The 18,558-nt window shown below is 53.4% G+C and overlaps 1 protein-coding gene across 1 annotated transcript in view; it reads left to right on the top strand.

The window, feature by feature from the left end:
- The window catches only part of LOC149449814 (uncharacterized), a 29,066-nt gene that overhangs the window by 1,015 nt on the left and 9,493 nt on the right, over positions 1 to 18,558 (top strand). The gene's annotated exons all lie outside the window — the stretch shown is intronic.

Below are 18,558 nucleotides of genomic sequence, written 5' to 3'. Positions count from 1 at the left end.
CTCCCTTTATTTTTCTTTTACTTTCCTTTCTTTTTTCTTTTCTTTTCTTTCCTTTTCCATTTTCCTTTTCCTTTTCTTTTGCTTTATTTCCTTTTCCATTTTCTTTTATTTTTTCCCCTTTTTTTCCTTTTCTTTCATTTTCCCTTTTCTTCTCCTTTCTCTTTTTTTCTTTTATTTCCTTTCCCCTTTTCTCCCTTTCTTTCCTTTTTTTCTTTCTTTTTCCCTTCTGTTTTCTCTTCCTTTCTTTCCTTTCCTTTCTTCCTTTTCTTTTTCTTTCTTTCCTTTCCTCTTCCTTTTTCTTTTCTTCACTTTTGTTTTCCTTACTTTTTAATTTTCCTTTATTTCCTTTTCTTTCTTTTTTCAATTTCTTTTCCTTTCCTTTTTTTTTCTTTCTTTCCTTTTCCTTCATTTTCTCTTTTCTTCTCCTTTCTTGTTTTCTTTTCTTTCCTTTCCCCCTTTTTCCCTTTCTTTCCTTTTTCCTTTTTTTCTTTTCTTTTCTTTCTTTCTTTTTCCCTTCTGCTTTCTTTTCTTTTCTTCTCTTTTCTTTTCCTTTCCTGTTCTCTCTTTTCCATTTCTTTTCCTTTCTTTCCTTTTCTCTTCCTTACTAAACCACAGGCTGGTAGTTTAGCCCCTCGCCTACCGGTCACTGTCACCCCCTTCCTGTCCAGGCCAATTTTCAGCTTTCAGCGTTGTCGCACTTTTAATGACAATTGCGCCATCATGCAACATTGTACCCAAATGACATTTTTATAATTTTTTTCACACAAATAGAACTTTCTTTTGATGGTAGTTAAACACCACTGGGGGGTTTTATTTTTTGCTGCATTATAAATGAAGACTTTTGCAAACAGGTAATATATCTCCTTCACTGATGGGCATTGATAGGCAGCACTGATGGGCAGTGATGGGGCGGCACTGGTGGGCATTGATGAGGAGGCACTGATGGACACTTATGGGCACTGATAGGCAGCAATGATGGGCACTAATAGCCAGCACTGCGGAGCACAGATTGGCAGCACTGATGGGCAGCACTGTTGGACACTTTTGTGGCTGTACTGATAATCAGTGTTTTTAGTGATATACCCCAAGGTTCAGTGTTATTAGTGGGGTACCCCAAGGTTCAGTGTCATTAGTGGTGTGCCCCAAGGTTCAGTGTTATTAGAGGTGTACTCCAAGGTTCAGTGTTCTTAGAGGTGTACCCCAAGGTTCAGTGTTATTAGTGGTGTACCCCAAGGTTCAGTGTTCTTAGAGGTGTGCCCCAAGGTTCAGTGTTATTAGTGGTGTACCCCAAGGTTCAGTGTTATTAGTGGTGTACCCCAAGGTTCAGTGTTCTTAGAGGTGTGCCCCAAGGTTCAGTGTTCTTAGAGGTGTGCCCCAAGGTTCAGTGTTATTAGTGGTGTACCCCAAGGTTCAGTGTTATTAGTGGGGTACCCCAAGGTTCAGTGTCATTAGAGGTGTGCCCCAAGGTTCAGTGTCATTAGTGGTGTACCCCAAGGTTCAGTGTTCTTAGAGGTGTGCCCCAAGGTTCAGTGTTCTTAGAGGTGTGCCCCAAGGTTCAGTGTTATTAGTGGTGTACCCCAAGGTTCAGTGTTATTAGTGGTGTACCCCAAGGTTCAGTGTTATTAGTGGTGTACCCCAAGGTTCAGTGTTATTAGTGGGGTACCCCAAGGTTCAGTGTCATTAGTGGTGTACTCCAAGGTTCAGTGTTATTAGTGGTGTACCCCAAGGTTCAGTGTTATTAGTGGGGTACCCCAAGGTTCAGTGTTATTAGTGGTGTACCCCAAGGTTCAGTGTTATTAGTGGGGTACCCCAAGGTTCAGTGTTCTTAGAGGTGTACTCCAAGGTTCAGTGTTATTAGAGGTGTACCCCAAGGTGCAGTGTTCTTAGAGGTGTGCCCCAAGGTTCAGTGTTATTGGTGGTGTACTCCAAGGTTCAGTGTTCTTAGAGGTGTGCCCCAAGGTTCAGTGTCATTAGAGGGGTACCCCAAGGTTCAGTGTCATTAGTGGGGTACCCCAAGGTTCAGTGCCATTAGTGGTGTACCCCAAGGTTCAGTGTTCTTAGTGGTGTACTCCAAGGTTCAGTGTTCTTAGTGGTGTACCCCAAGGTTCAGTGTTCTTAGTGGTGTACTCCAAGGTTCAGTGTTATTAGTTTGGTACTCCAAGGTTCAGTGTCATTAGAGGTGTACTCCAAGGTTCACTGTTATTAGTGGGGTACCCCAAGGTTCAGTGTCATTATGCTGGGAGGAGTGACGATGGGTGGAGTAAGAGGGTTTATGCTGAGAGGAATGATTTGGGGGGTAGATTTAGGGATTTTATGTTGAGAGGTGTGATTTGAGGAGGGGGTAGGATGGAGTGGACAATTTATGCTGATTTGTGCTGGAAGGGGAATTTGGGGTGGGGTATTTGTGCTAAAAGGAAAAAGAATTTGTGCTGGGAGGAGGGGTTGGAGGGGGATTTGTTCTGGGATCGGTAATGGGGGGGGGGGGGGATCTGTGCTGGGGGCATATGGATTTGAAGATAATTTGGGGGGATGGGAAGAAGATGTGTGTTGAGATGTGGAATGGGAGATTGTGCTTGGGGGGTTTGGAGGGGGGGATAGGATTTGTTTTGGGAGGAAGGAAGAGAATTTGTGCTGGGAGGTGGGACATTTTGGGGAGCAAAGATTGCACTGGAAGGGGTAAGTGTGCATATTAGTGCTGAATTTGTTTTCGGGGGGGGGGGAGGTGTATTTTTTCTGAACAGGTAAAGCATGGGAGAGTTTTGCATGCAGGGAGAATTTTACACTCTCCTGACCCCAACACTGTGCATTACACTCCTATACTCTTTTGTTTTGTACTCCTGACTCCTACTATGCTTTGCACACTCCTGAACCCTGCATTCTGTGCATTACATACTCCTGTCCCCTGCAGTCTGTGCATTACATACTCCTGTCCCCTGCAGTCTGTGCATTACATACTCCTGTCCCCTGCTCTCTGAGTATCATGTATTCCTAAACCTGGCACTGACTACAGCACTCTTTACGTTACATACTCCTGATACTTGCATTCAGTGCATTACATACTCTTGATACTTGCATTCTGTGCATTACATACTCCTGATACTTGCATTCAGTGCATTACATACTCCTGATACTTGCATTCAGTGCATTACATACACTTGAACCCTGCATTCCGTGCATTACATACACTTGAACCCTGCTCTCTGAGTGTCATGTACTCCTAAACCTGGCACTAAGTACAGCATTCTGTGCATTACATATTCCTGATCGTTGCATTCCCTGCATTACATATTCCTGTCCCCTGCATTCCGTGCATTACATACTCCTGATACTTGAACACATTACATCACACACCCTGGACCCCTGCACTCTGTGGTATGTATTCCTAACCCTGACTCTCACCCTGTGCGCTGTATACTCCTGACCCCTGCACCCTGAGAGACTCCTCCAGTATATACACTATATTGTACATTACATACTTCTCTCCAAAGTCTTCATTGCCTCAACAGTTTCCGGTTGCTAAGCAGTTCCTGACTGTTAATGAAGTTCCTCCTTAGGATAGCCTCAGCCTTCAGTGTGTTCAGAGCCATATGTACTGGAAGGTTTTTTAAGTGATTTTTCTGAGGTTTATATGTCTCTGTGAGACCCTCGCTTTTGGCACAGAGATCAAAGCATATTTTGTAGGTACAAGGAAGACCGGACTTTGTTTACCCATGCCCCTTAGTCCACTCCCACTGTTAGGTTTGGCCACACCCACTTTTTGCCACTGTATGCTTAGCCCACAGCAGGTCACCATCTCCATAAAGTGTCCCTCATTCTCAAGTTGTAAAGTTGGGAGGTATGCAATACTGATCCATCTCTCATCATTCATGGAACCCTGTCGGAGTTTCTCTCTTACTTTGCTTTAGCTGGTTAAGACCTGGGAGCAGGTAGCAGCCAACCAATCTCTACCATCAGGAGCTCTGAAGAAGCCTGCCTACTCCTTAGACTCCACTCCTGGGTGATCCCAGCCATGGTCAGGATACGCTTCCTCCAGTTGTAGTTGGCAGATCCCAGATAGCTTGCTTGGTCCTGCCAAACACAGCCAGAAAAAGCCTACCCTGACTACAACTGCGTTCACTGAGGAGCGAAGTGTAACGCAGCGTTTCCCAACCCCTTTTAAGTTGCAGCACACTATACACTCTTCAGACACCCCAGTCTAAAATGTAAAAAAAAATACAATTTTCTTATCAATGGGAAACCTGAGCCTGGGATGATGTACACAACCACCTCAGTGATGTTAACTTCACATTAGAAGCCCACCATCACATCAGAGGTCCCCCTCCCACCACATCAGAGGTCCCCTTCCCATCACATCAGAGTCCCCACTGTTTGTGAAGACCCCTCAACACATCAGAGTTCCTCCATGACAGATCCCTCTTGATAGAGTCCTCTCCACACATCAGAGTTCCCCCAGTCACAGTTGCCCCATCACAGAGCCCCACAATCATGCAGTCCCCCAATCACAGAGCTCCCAATTACACAGCTCCCCCATCACAGGCCCTTCCAAACACACAGTCTCCTCTTCACCTCTGAGCCCGACCTTATGGCTTCAGCAGCATGGCAGAGTGCAGGAGGCAGAGCAGGTCTGGAGATGGAATTTCTCCTGAATTTTGGGTTTGGCCCTGCTTACTGCCTGCCCTGGATCAGCATCTTGATTTGCCATGGTGCAGGCCAGGCGGACAAGCCACCAACACCATAGCAATGAATGACACAATGCATCCTGCCCTAGATCATCATTGGTTGTTATGATGCTGGCGACTGGCCTGACAACACCATAGGAAATCATGATGCTGATCCAGAGAAAACTGGGTCTTCTCCAGAACTCCTGATGGTGCAGATGGGTTGGCATTGATAAATGTTGCTCGGACAAGAATGGCTGATCTGAGCACAGCTTAAATAGAGTCACTAGGCTGGGCAAAGACTGGTCCTATATCATATAGCAGGTTACATTTGGTGACACCTAAATCTGTCAGAGTCAGGTGAAAACAGTCCACCAGTCAATGGGACCACAAATGACAGTTCAAATTTGCTCCTGACACAGAAAATATTGAGCATGGCAGCACAAAGACTTCCCAGGCACAGCGTGCAATCTCTACCTCCCGGAGCTCAGCCACTGAGGCTTCAGAGGGAGAGACTGTGCACTGCAGTATATTATGCTGAGGACATGCCTTTATTAAAGTAGGGGGGCATGTAGTACGGGGATAATTTATTCCCTAGTTCCCTAGCTGTGGGCCCCTTCTTTACGGGATGTGACCTGTTGTTCCTGCCCCTCTAGCAGAACCCCCATACAGTTAGGTCCATATAGTATATATTTGGACACAGACAAAATTTTAGTTTTTTCAGGTATTTACCAAAACATATTCAAGCTCTAGTTCCCTAATGGATATGGGTGAAAGTGTGTACTCTCAGGTTTAATTTGAGGGTATGTACATCAAAATTGGAGGAAGGGTTTAGGAATTACAGCTCTTAAGAGTAGCAATCCCCCCTTTTTCAAGGTCTTATACCCAAGGGTAACGTGCCTAGCCACCACATCGGGGCAGGCGTGAAATGAGCACAGCAAACAGGTACTTGCAGTTGGCGGACAGGCAGAGTAGTTCAATGGCAGTCCAGGTCAAAAGGCGGGCAGAGTTCATAGAATAGTCGATATCCAATCTGAGTCATCAGTGAGGGAATCCAGACAGCAGAGCAGGACAGACAAACAGGGAGATTGAGCATGTGTAACCAGCGCTATCACAAGCATGAGACTGTAGGCTTGGCTGGCTTAAATCAGGTTTGGTCTCCACCCAGACACTGGCCACAGCAATCACCTTGCAGGTGGATGGACAAACAGGGAGAATGCATCATACCCAAAACCAGGATGCTGGAATGAGACCAGCAGCTGACATGAACAGGAGCGCTACAAGCTCCTGACTAGAGATGAGCGAAGTATTCAAAAATTCGATTCGACTGATTCGGCGAATTCGTGGAAAAAATTTGATTCGAGTCGAATATATTCGCTGTGAATTTAACTTAAAAAAGGGTGTTTCTAGGCTTCAGAGAGACTTTATATTAGTGCAGAACACTGTACCTTTAATTTAAATGCCCTTGGAGTCTGCTGGGGAAGAGAAATAATACTGTCAGTCAGTATGACATGCAGGTGAGTGCCGTCGATCTTAGAATCACCGCACACTTCACTCATTTGGCCAGTCACGGGGCCAAAACCAGTGTTTGGAGCCACAGTGTGGCGGTGGAGGCAGCAGCAATGGGAGGCCATACAGCACCCTATGACAAAATGGAAACCAGCAGGAGTGTGAGGAGACCTGAAAGTGGCACATGGCAGAGTGGGAGCAATGGGAGGCGGTACAGGGACCCATGACACACTGTGGACCCAGCAGCAGCGTGACGAGGCGGTCCGGGGGCCCATGGCAGATTTGGGGCCTGGCAGCACCTATGGGAGGCCTGTAATCTGCCAGCAAGCTATGACAAAATGGAAACCAGCAGGAGTGTGAGGAGACCTGAAAGTGGCACATGGCAGAGTGGGAGCAATGGGAGGCGGTACAGGGACCCATGACACACTGTGGACCCAGCAGCAGCGTGACGAGGCGGTCCGGGGGCCCATGGCAGATTTGGGGCCTGGCAGCACCTATGGGAGGCCTGTAATCTGCCAGCAACCTATGACAAAATGGAAACCAGCAGGAGTGTGAGGAGACCTGAAAGTGGCACATGGCAGAGTGTGGCGATGGAAACAGCAGCAATGGGAGGCGGTACAGGGACCCATGACACACTGTGGACCCAGCAGCAGCGTGACGAGGCGGTACGGGGGCCCATGGCAGATTTGGGGCCTGGCAGCACCTATGGGAGGCCTGTAATCTGCCAGCAACCTATGACAAAATGGAAACCAGCAGGAGTGTGAGGAGACCTGAAAGTGGCACATGGCAGAGTGGGAGCAATGGGAGGCGGTACAGGGACCCATGACACACTGTGGACCCAGCAGCAGCGTGACGAGGCGGTCCGGGGGCCCATGGCAGATTTGGGGCCTGGCAGCACCTATGGGAGGCCTGTAATCTGCCAGCAACCTATGACAAAATGGAAACCAGCAGGAGTGTGAGGAGACCTGAAAGTGGCACATGGCAGAGTGGGAGCAATGGGAGGCGGTACAGGGACCCATGACACACTGTGGACCCAGCAGCAGCGTGACGAGGCGGTCCGGGGGCCCATGGCAGATTTGGGGCCTGGCAGCACCTATGGGAGGCCTGTAATCTGCCAGCAACCTATGACAAAATGGAAACCAGCAGGAGTGTGAGGAGACCTGAAAGTGGCACATGGCAGAGTGTGGCGATGGAAACAGCAGCAATGGGAGGCCGTACAGGGACCCATGACACACTGTGGACCTAGCAGCAGCGTGACGAGGCAGTACGGGGGCCCATGGCAGATTTGGGGCCTGGCAGCACCTATGGGAGGCCTGTAATCTGCCAGCAACCTATGACAAAATGGAAACCAGCAGGAGTGTGAGGAGACCTGAAAGTGGCACATGGCAGAGTGTGGCGATGGAAACAGCAGCAATGGGAGGCGGTACAGGGACCCATGACACACTGTGGACCCAGCAGCAGCGTGACGAGGCGGTCCGGGGGCCCATGGCAGATTTGGGGCCTGGCAGCACCTATGGGAGGCCTGTAATCTGCCAGCAACCTATGACAAAATGGAAACCAGCAGGAGTGTGAGGAGACCTGAAAGTGGCACATGGCAGAGTGTGGCGATGGAAACAGCAGCAATGGGAGGCCGTACAGGGACCCATGACACACTGTGGACCCAGCAGCAGCGTGACGAGGTGGTCTGGGGGCCCATGGCAGATTTGGGGCCTGGCAGCACCTATGGGAGGCCTGTAATCTGCCAGCAACCTATGACAAAATGGAAACCAGCAGGAGTGTGAGGAGACCTGAAAGTGGCACATGGCAGAGTGTGGCGATGGAAACAGCAGCAATGGGAGGCCGTACAGGGACCCATGACACACTGTGGACCTAGCAGCAGCGTGACGAGGCGGTCCGGGGGCCCATGGCAGATTTGGGGCCTGGCAGCACCTATGGGAGGCCTGTAATCTGCCAGCAACCTATGACAAAATGGAAACCAGCAGGAGTGTGAGGAGACCTGAAAGTGGCACATGGCAGAGTGGGAGCAATGGGAGGCGGTACAGGGACCCATGACACACTGTGGACCCAGCAGCAGCGTGACGAGGCGGTCCGGGGGCCCATGGCAGATTTGGGGCCTGGCAGCACCTATGGGAGGCCTGTAATCTGCCAGCAACCTATGACAAAATGGAAACCAGCAGGAGTGTGAGGAGACCTGAAAGTGGCACATGGCAGAGTGTGGCGATGGAAACAGCAGCAATGGGAGGTGGTACAGGGACCCATGACACACTGTGGACCCAGCAGCAGCGTGACCAGGCGTTCCGGGGGCCCATGGCAGATTTGGGGCCTGGCAGCACCTATGGGAGGCCTGTAATCTGCCAGCAACCTATGACAAAATGGAAACCAGCAGGAGTGTGAGGAGACCTGAAAGTGGCACATGGCAGAGTGGGAGCAATGGGAGGCGGTACAGGGACCCATGACACACTGTGGACCCAGCAGCAGCGTGACGAGGCGGTCCGGGGGCCCATGGCAGATTTGGGGCCTGGCAGCACCTATGGGAGGCCTGTAATCTGCCAGCAACCTATGACAAAATGGAAACCAGCAGGAGTGTGAGGAGACCTGAAAGTGGCACATGGCAGAGTGTGGCGATGGAAACAGCAGCAATGGGAGGCCGTACAGGGACCCATGACACACTGTGGACCTAGCAGCAGCGTGACGAGGCGGTCCGGGGGCCCATGGCAGATTTGGGGCCTGGCAGCACCTATGGGAGGCCTGTAATCTGCCAGCAACCTATGACAAAATGGAAACCAGCAGGAGTGTGAGGAGACCTGAAAGTGGCACATGGCAGAGTGTGGCGATGGAAACAGCAGCAATGGGAGGCGGTACAGGGACCCATGACAAACTGTGGACCCAGCAGCAGCGTGACGAGGCGGTCCGGGGGCCCATGGCAGATTTGGGGCCTGGCAGCACCTATGGGAGGCCTGTAATCTGCCAGCAACCTATGACAAAATGGAAACCAGCAGGAGTGTGAGGAGACCTGAAAGTGGCACATGGCAGAGTGTGGCGATGGAAACAGCAGCAATGGGAGGCCGTACAGGGACCCATGACACACTGTGGACCCAGCAGCAGCGTGACGAGGTGGTCTGGGGGCCCATGGCAGATTTGGGGCCTGGCAGCACCTATGGGAGGCCTGTAATCTGCCAGCAACCTATGACAAAATGGAAACCAGCAGGAGTGTGAGGAGACCTGAAAGTGGCACATGGCAGAGTGTGGCGATGGAAACAGCAGCAATGGGAGGCCGTACAGGGACCCATGACACACTGTGGACCCAGCAGCAGCGTGACGAGGTGGTCTGGGGGCCCATGGCAGATTTGGGGCCTGGCAGCACCTATGGGAGGCCTGTAATCTGCCAGCAACCTATGACAAAATGGAAACCAGCAGGAGTGTGAGGAGACCTGAAAGTGGCACATGGCAGAGTGTGGCGATGGAAACAGCAGCAATGGGAGGCCGTACAGGGACCCATGACACACTGTGGACCTAGCAGCAGCGTGACGAGGCGGTCCGGGGGCCCATGGCAGATTTGGGGCCTGGCAGCACCTATGGGAGGCCTGTAATCTGCCAGCAACCTATGACAAAATGGAAACCAGCAGGAGTGTGAGGAGACCTGAAAGTGGCACATGGCAGAGTGGGAGCAATGGGAGGCGGTACAGGGACCCATGACACACTGTGGACCCAGCAGCAGCGTGACGAGGCGGTCCGGGGGCCCATGGCAGATTTGGGGCCTGGCAGCACCTATGGGAGGCCTGTAATCTGCCAGCAACCTATGACAAAATGGAAACCATCAGGAGTGTGAGGAGACCTGAAAGTGGCACATGGCAGAGTGTGGCAATGGAAACAGCAGCAATGGGAGGCGGTACAGGGACCCATGACACACTGTGGACCCAGCAGCAGCGTGACCAGGCGTTCCGGGGGCCCATGGCAGATTTGGGGCCTGGCAGCACCTATGGGAGGCCTGTAATCTGCCAGCAACCTATGACAAAATGGAAACCAGCAGGAGTGTGAGGAGACCTGAAAGTGGCACATGGCAGAGTGGGAGCAATGGGAGGCGGTACAGGGACCCATGACACACTGTGGACCCAGCAGCAGCGTGACGAGGCGGTACGGGGGCCCATGGCAGATTTGGGGCCTGGCAGCACCTATGGGAGGCCTGTAATCTGCCAGCAACCTATGACAAAATGGAAACCAGCAGGAGTGTGAGGAGACCTGAAAGTGGCACATGGCAGAGTGTGGCGATGGAAACAGCAGCAATGGGAGGCGGTACAGTGACCCATGACACACTGTGGACCCAGCAGCAGCGTGACGAGGCGGTACGGGGGCCCATGGCAGATTTGGGGCCTGGCAGCACCTATGGGAGGCCTGTAATCTGCCAGGAACCTATGACAAAATGGAAACCAGCAGGAGTGTGAGGAGACCTGAAAGTGGCACATGGCAGAGTGGGAGCAATGGGAGGCGGTACAGGGACCCATGACACACTGTGGACCCAGCAGCAGCGTGACGAGGCGGTCCGGGGGCCCATGGCAGATTTGGGGCCTGGCAGCACCTATGGGAGGCCTGTAATCTGCCAGCAACCTATGACAAAATGGAAACCAGCAGGAGTGTGAGGAGACCTGAAAGTGGCACATGGCAGAGTGTGGCGATGGAAACAGCAGCAATGGGAGGCCGTACAGGGACCCATGACACACTGTGGACCCAGCAGCAGCGTGACGAGGCGGTCCGGGGGCCCATGGCAGATTTGGGGCCTGGCAGCACCTATGGGAGGCCTGTAATCTGCCAGCAACCTATGACAAAATGGAAACCAGCAGGAGTGTGAGGAGACCTGAAAGTGGCACATGGCAGAGTGTGGCGATGGAAACAGCAGCAATGGGAGGCCGTACAGGGACCCATGACACACTGTGGACCCAGCAGCAGCGTGACGAGGCGGTCCGGGGGCCCATGGCAGATTTGGGGCCTGGCAGCACCTATGGGAGGCCTGTAATCTGCCAGCAACCTATGACAAAATGGAAACCAGCAGGAGTGTGAGGAGACCTGAAAGTGGCACATGGCAGAGTGTGGCGATGGAAACAGCAGCAATGGGAGGCCGTACAGGGACCCATGACACACTGTGGACCCAGCAGCAGCGTGACCAGGCGTTCCGGGGGCCCATGGCAGATTTGGGGCCTGGCAGCACCTATGGGAGGCCTGTAATCTGCCAGCAACCTATGACAAAATGGAAACCAGCAGGAGTGTGAGGAGACCTGAAAGTGGCACATGGCAGAGTGTGGCGATGGAAACAGCAGCAATGGGAGGCCGTACAGGGACCCATGACACACTGTGGACCCAGCAGCAGCGTGACGAGGTGGTACGGGGGCCCATGGCAGATTTGGGGCCTGGCAGCACCTATGGGAGGCCTGTAATCTGCCAGCAACCTATGACAAAATGGAAACCAGCAGGAGTGTGAGGAGACCTGAAAGTGGCACATGGCAGAGTGTGGCGATGGAAACAGCAGCAATGGGAGGCCGTACAGGGACCCATGACACACTGTGGACCCAGCAGCAGCGTGACGAGGCGGTCCGGGGGCCCATGGCAGATTTGGGGCCTGGCAGCACCTATGGGAGGCCTGTAATCTGCCAGCAACCTATGACAAAATGGAAACCAGCAGGAGTGTGAAGAGACCTGAAAGTGGCACATGGCAGAGTGTGGCGATGGAAACAGCAGCAATGGGAGGCCGTACAGGGACCCATGACACACTGTGGACCCAGCAGCAGCGTGACCAGGCGGTCCGGGGGCCCATGGCAGATTTGGGTCCTGGCAGCACCTATGGGAGGCCTGTAATCTGCCAGCAACCTATGACAAAATGGAAACCAGCAGGAGTGTGAGGAGACCTAAAAGTGGCACATGGCAGAGTGTGGCGATGGAAACAGCAGCAATGGGAGGCGGTACAGGGACCCATGACACACTGTGGACCCAGCAGCAGCGTGACGAGGCGGTCCGGGGGCCCATGGCAGATTTGGGGCCTGGCAGCACCTATGGGAGGCCTGTAATCTGCCAGCAACCTATGACAAAATGGAAACCAGCAGGAGTGTGAGGAGACCTGAAAGTGGCACATGGCAGAGTGTGGCGATGGAAACAGCAGCAATGGGAGGCCGTACAGGGACCCATGACACACTGTGGACCCAGCAGCAGCGTGACGAGGCGGTCCGGGGTCTCATGGCAGATTTGGGGCCTGGCAGCACCTATGGGAGGCCTGTAATCTGCCAGCAACCTATGACAAAATGGAAACCAGCAGGAGTGTGAGGAGACCTGAAAGTGGCACATGGCAGAGTGGGAGCAATGGGAGGCGGTACAGGGACCCATGTCACACTGTGGACCCAGCAGCAGCGTGACAAGGCGGTACGGGGGCCCATGGCAGGTTTGGGGCCTGGCAGCACCTATGGGAGGCCTGTAATCTGCCAGCAACCTATGACAAAATGGAAACCAGCAGGAGTGTGAGGAGACCTGAAAGTGGCACATGGCAGAGTGTGGCGATGGAAACAGCAGCAATGGGAGGCCGTACAGGGACCCATGACACACTGTGGACCCAGCAGCAGCGTGACCAGGCGGTACGGGGGCCCATGGCAGATTTGGGGCCTGGCAGCACCTATGGGAGGCCTGTAATCTGCCCACAACCTATGACAAAATGGAAACCAGCAGGAGTGTGAGGAGACCTGAAAGTGGCACATGGCAGAGTGGGAGCAATGGGAGGCGGTACAGGGACCCATGTCACACTGTGGACCCAGCAGCAGCGTGACCAGGCGGTACGGGTGCCCATGGCAGGTTTGGAGCCTGGCAGCACCTATGGGAGGCCTGTAATCTGCCAGCAACCTATGACAAAATGGAAACCAGCAGGAGTGTGAGGAGACCTGAAAGTGGCACATGGCAGAGTGTGGCGATGGAAACAGCAGCAATGGGAGGCCGTACAGGGACCCATGACACACTGTGGACCTAGCAGCAGCATGAGGAGGCGGTACAGGGGCCCATGGCAGATTTGGGGCCTGGCAGCAGCAATGTGAGGCCCGTAATCTGCCAGCATCCTATGACAAAATGGAACCCAGCAGCAGTGTGAGGAGACCTGATAGTGGCACATGGCAGAGTGTGGCGTTGGAGATAGCAGCAATGGGAGGCGGTAAAGGGACCCATGACACACTGTGGACCTGGCAGCAGCGTGAGGAGGCGGTACAGGGGCCCATGGCAGATTAGGGGCCTTGCCGCAGCAATGTGAGGCCCGTAATCTGCCAGCATCCTATGACAAAATGAAACACACCAGCAGTGTGAGGAGACCTGAAAGTGGCACATGGCATGACACACTGTGGACCTTGCAGCAGCGTGAGGAGGCGGTACAGGGGCCCATGGCAGATTCTGGGCCTGGCCGCAGCAATGTGAGGCCCGTAATCTGCCAGCTTCCTATGACAAAATGGAACCCAGCAGCAGTGTGAGGAGACCTGATAGTGGCACATGGCAGAGTGTGGCGTTGGAGACAGCAGCAATGGGAGGCGGTACAGGGACCCATGACACACTGTGGACCTGGCAGCAGCGTGAGGAGGCGGTACAGGGGCCCATGGCAGATTAGGGGCCTGGCCGCAGCAATGTGAGGCACGTAATCTGCCAGCATCCTATGACAAAATGAAACACACCAGCAGTGTGAGGAGACCTGAAAGTGGCACATGGCATGACACACTGTGGACCTTGCAGCAGCGTGAGGAGGCGGTACAGGGGCCCATGGCAGATTAGGGGCCTGGCAGCAGCTATGGGAGGCCCGTAATCTGCCAGCACCCTATGACAAAATGAAACACACCAGCAGTGTGAGGAGACCTGAAAGTGGCACATGGCATGACACACTGAGGACCTTGCAGCAGCGTGAGGAGGCGGTACAGGGGCCCATGGCAGATTACGGGCCTGGCCGCAGCAATGTGAGGCCCGTAATCTGCCAGCATTCTATGACAAAATGGAACCCAGCAGCAGTGTGAGGAGACCTGAAAGTGGCACATGGCATGACACACTGTGGACCTGGCAGCAGCATGAGGAGGCGGTACGGGGGCCCATGGCAGATTAGGGGCCTGGCAGCAGCAATGGGAGGCGGTACAGGGACCCATGAGACACTGTGGACCTTGCAGCAGCGTGAGGAGGCGGTACAGGGGCCCATGGCAGATTAGGGGCCTGGCAGCAGCTATGGGAGGCCCGTAATCTGCCAGCACCCTATGACAAAATGGAACCCAGCAGCAGTGTGAGGAGACCTGAAAGTGGCACATGGCAGGGGCATGATTCATGGCGGATTTAGTCAGTTGTGTCAGGAACTGGTGGTTTGAAATCCAGACTAATCCACGCCTGATTCATTTTCACAAACGTGAGTCTCTCCACACTTTGGGTGGACAGTCGTGTCCTCCGCGGAGTTACAATACCTCCTGCCGCACTAAACACGCGCTCCGATGCCACGCTACTGGCCGGGCATGACAGCCTTTCAAGGGCAAATTCAGCTAGTTGGGGCCAAAGGTCAAGTTTCGTTGCCCAGTAGTCAAGGGGATTGTCTACCTCGGTTGGCAGGGTGCTGTCCAAGTAGGCCCAAGCCTGTTGTTTGAGCTCCTTCTCCAGGTCCACCTGATGCTGCTGCTGCTGCTGCTGCTGCGGCTGGTTAGTAGTTTCCTCACTGCGCTGGTGAAGAAAGCTACTCATCATAGACTGCAGACTGAGGCAGCCGCTGCTGGTGGAGCTGCCACTGCTCCTACCACCCCACCCCTCCCCTGCTGCCATGGCAGCGGAACGCGAGCGCACAGGGCCCACAGTGTCTGAGGATGGACGTTGGCGCAGAAAGGCAGAGACCAACTGACTACATAGGTGGTTTTTATAGTACGTTATTTTGGCCTCCCTCTCAGAAGGTGTGAAAAAGGCCACCATTTTGGAACGGTAGCGAGGGTCCAACAAGGTGGACAGCCAAAAGTCATCCCTCTGTCTGATGGTTATTATTCGGCTGTCGCTACGCAAGCAACCGAGCATGCTATGGGTCATTTGTGCCAAGGAATGCGAGGGACTCCCTGCCTCCATCTCCACAGCATACTGCCACGGTGCGTCTGGGTCCTCTGTCTCCTCCTCCTCCTCCTCTACCAGATGCTCCTGCTCCTCCACTCCTGTCCGCTGAGTGGAAAAACCACCCATTTCACTCAATAATTCCTGAGCACAAATGTCCTCCTCTACCTCCTCCTCTTCTTCCTGTCCTGCCCCCACAGGGGTCATGTGGCGTTGAGATCTGTGCGCCACGTCTACCGCACCCTGACCAGCCATTGTTAACAGCATTTGTTCCAGGACGTGCAACAGAGGAATGACGTCGTTCATCCCATAGTCCTGCCGACTCACGAATAGCGTGGCCTCCTCAAAGGGCCTGAGCAAGCGGCAGGTGTCACGCATGAGCTGCCAATGGCTGACATCTAAGTTACACAGGGGAGTACCTTTATCCGCTTGTAACATCAGGAAATCGGTGATGGCCTTTCGCTGCTCGTAAAGGCGGTCTAACATGTGTAGGGTTGAATTCCACCTTGTTGCAACGTCGCAGATCAGGCGATGCTGTGGAATTCCGTTCTGCCGCTGCAGCTCAATGAGGGTGTGCTTTGCGCTGTAGGAATGGCTGAAATGCATGCAAAGTTTACGTGACATTTTAAGGATGTCTTGCAGTGGGATGGTGGATTTTAGGAACCGCTTGACAACCAGATTGAACACGTGAGCCATGCATGGCGCATGGCACAACCTTCCTTGACGCAGAGCAGACACCATGTTCTTTCCGTTGTCGGTCAACATGGTTCCGATTTTCAGTTTGCGCGGAGACAGCCATCTGTCGATTTCTCTGTTCATTACACTCAGAAGTTCCTCCCCTGTGTGACTACGTTCGCCAAGGCATACCAGGTGCAGCACAGCATGACACCATTGCGCCCTGCACATGTGATATGCCGGTCGGGTAATGGGACTTGGCACGGGGGTGGCGGCTGAGGACACGGCGGAAGAAGAGGTGGTAGAGGCGGACATCTTTGCTGGACCAAGGACGTGCAAACGTGGAGGCAAAAGCGTCGTGACCTGTCCAAGTTGCTGGTGCGGCTGTGCCGGCACCACGTTCACCCAGTGGGCCGTAAATGACATGTACTGTCCCTGACCGTAGTTACAGCTCCACACGTCGGCGCTGCCGTGCACTTTGGCAGAGACCGACATGCTCAAAGACTGGCCCACCATCTCTTCTACATGTGAATGCAGGGCTGGCACTGCCTTTTTGGTGAAGAAATGCCGGCTTGGCACTCTCCACCGCGGCGCGGCACAAGCCATCATTTCTCGGAAAGGTGCTGAGTCCACCACTTGGAAAGGGAGGGACTGCAGCACCAGCAACTTGGACAGGAGGACGTTCAGCTTTTGCACCGTCGGGTGCGTGCTCGCAAACTGTTGTCTCTTGGAAACGGATTCCAAGAAAGACTGCTGACGGAATCCGAGAAGAGGAGTAGCAGGAGAAGGAGCATCTGAACGAGCGGAAGATGCCAACGAGCGACAACTCCCCTCAGCAGAGGTGTTGGAGCCTTGACTGGCTGATAGAGGGCGATTGACGTCGGGTGATGGAGCAAGTAACGGAGCGGGTGATGGAGCGGGGGCTGGGGCAGGCAGAACCGCCGTATCTTTATCACGGTTTTCCCAGGCCACCAAATGGCGACGCTGCATATGCTGACGCAACGCTGTAGTCCCAACATGGGCCCCCTGGCCACGCTTGACTTTCTGGTCACATAGTCGACATACGGCTACGTTTACTTCCTCGGGCGGCTTGACGAAAAATTGCCACATCGCCGAGTAGGAAACTTTGCCCCCGCTACTCCTCACTGGCTGACTGCTACTTCCTCCGTGCACACCGGCACCACTACTGGCCGTGGTGGTAGGCTGCAGTGGAGCTGGTGCTCTACTCTGTGGCCGTTTGGCTCCACTGACACTGCTGCGACCCTGCTGCCTCCTGGGCAACCCACCGACTGTTTCGCTCGCTGCCAAGCTGGCACCCTCTTCTCCTGATGTTGCGGAAGAAATTGCCTGATGACGACGAGGCTGCCAAGTGCGATCAACCTCCTCATCATCAAGTAGGGTCTCCGCCTCACTACTAGCCCCCTCGGCTGCGTCTGGGTCAGGAGACAGACCTGTCTCTAGACCGGCTACTGAGCCACTCTCCTCGCCAGTACTTCTTCGCCTGGCTGCTGAAAAGGTGGATGTCTCCCCCCGTTCCTGACCGCCCTCTGTTAGCTCGTCCTCACTGTACAGTGGGGCTGAGCCCACAGCATGCGATACTTCGCTTGGTGAGGGAACAGCAAAGGACAGGGGCAGGTAGAGGACACGTGATTTCAGTGGGCTTGCTCCCGGGCCATGCCAACTAACGGTTGTGTCTGACGTACCCACCGACCGTTGGCTGTAGGTGTCAGAGGTGACCTGGGAAGAGGAAGACGACCGAGCCAACCAATCGATGACGGCAGGGTTGTCGGTGGAGACACGACCGCTGAATGACACCAGGAGCACTGGCCTCTGGCTGCGACTAGTGCTGCCTCGACCCCTTCCTCTGCTGCCACGTCTGCTCGCTCCTAAAACATTGCCTCCTCTGCCACTCCTCTGCATGTTGTCTGACATACTCTTTAATTCAACGATTCTGTGTCCCTGAGTAACAATTCTGTGTCCCTGAGTAACAATTCTGTGTCTGTCCCTGAGTAACAATTCTGTGGCCCTGAGTAACAATTCTGTGTCCCTCAGTAACAATTCTGTGTCCGAGTAACGTTTCTGTGGCCCTAAGTAACGGTTCTGTGGCCCTCAGTAACAATTCTGTGTCCCTAAGTAACAATTCTGTGTCCCTCAGTAACAATTCTGTGTCTGTCCCTGAGTAACAATTCTGTGTCCCTAAGTAAAGTTTCTGTGGCCCTAAGTAACGGTTCTGTGGCCCTCAGTAACAATTCTGTGTCCGAGTAACGTTTCTGTGGCCCTAAGTAACGGTTCTGTTGCCCTCAGTAACAATTCTGTGTCCCTCAGTAACAATTCTGTGTCTGTCCCTGAGTAACAATTCTGTGTCCCTAAGTAACGTTTCTGTGGCCCTAAGTAACGGTTCTGTGGCCCTCAGTAACAATTCTGTGTCCCTGAGTAACGTTTCTGTGGCCCTAAGTAACGGTTCTGTGTCCCTCAGTAACAATTCTGTGTCCCTCAGTAACAATTCTGTGTCTGTCCCTGAGTAACAATTCTGTGGCCCTCAGTAACAATTCTGTGGCCCTGAGTAACAATTCTGTGTCTGTCCCTGAGTAACAATTCTGTGTCCCTAAGTAACGTTTCTGTGGCCCGAAGTAACGGTTCTGTG

Source organism: Staurois parvus, unplaced genomic scaffold, assembly GCF_062004578.1.
Source record: "Staurois parvus isolate SC_StPar_1 unplaced genomic scaffold, SC_StPar_1.0 ptg000603l, whole genome shotgun sequence".
In the NCBI taxonomy this organism is placed as follows: Eukaryota; Metazoa; Chordata; class Amphibia; order Anura; family Ranidae; genus Staurois; species Staurois parvus.
The sequence above is the reverse complement of the archived record's forward strand: the minus strand, read 5'-3'. Positions and strand labels throughout refer to the sequence as shown.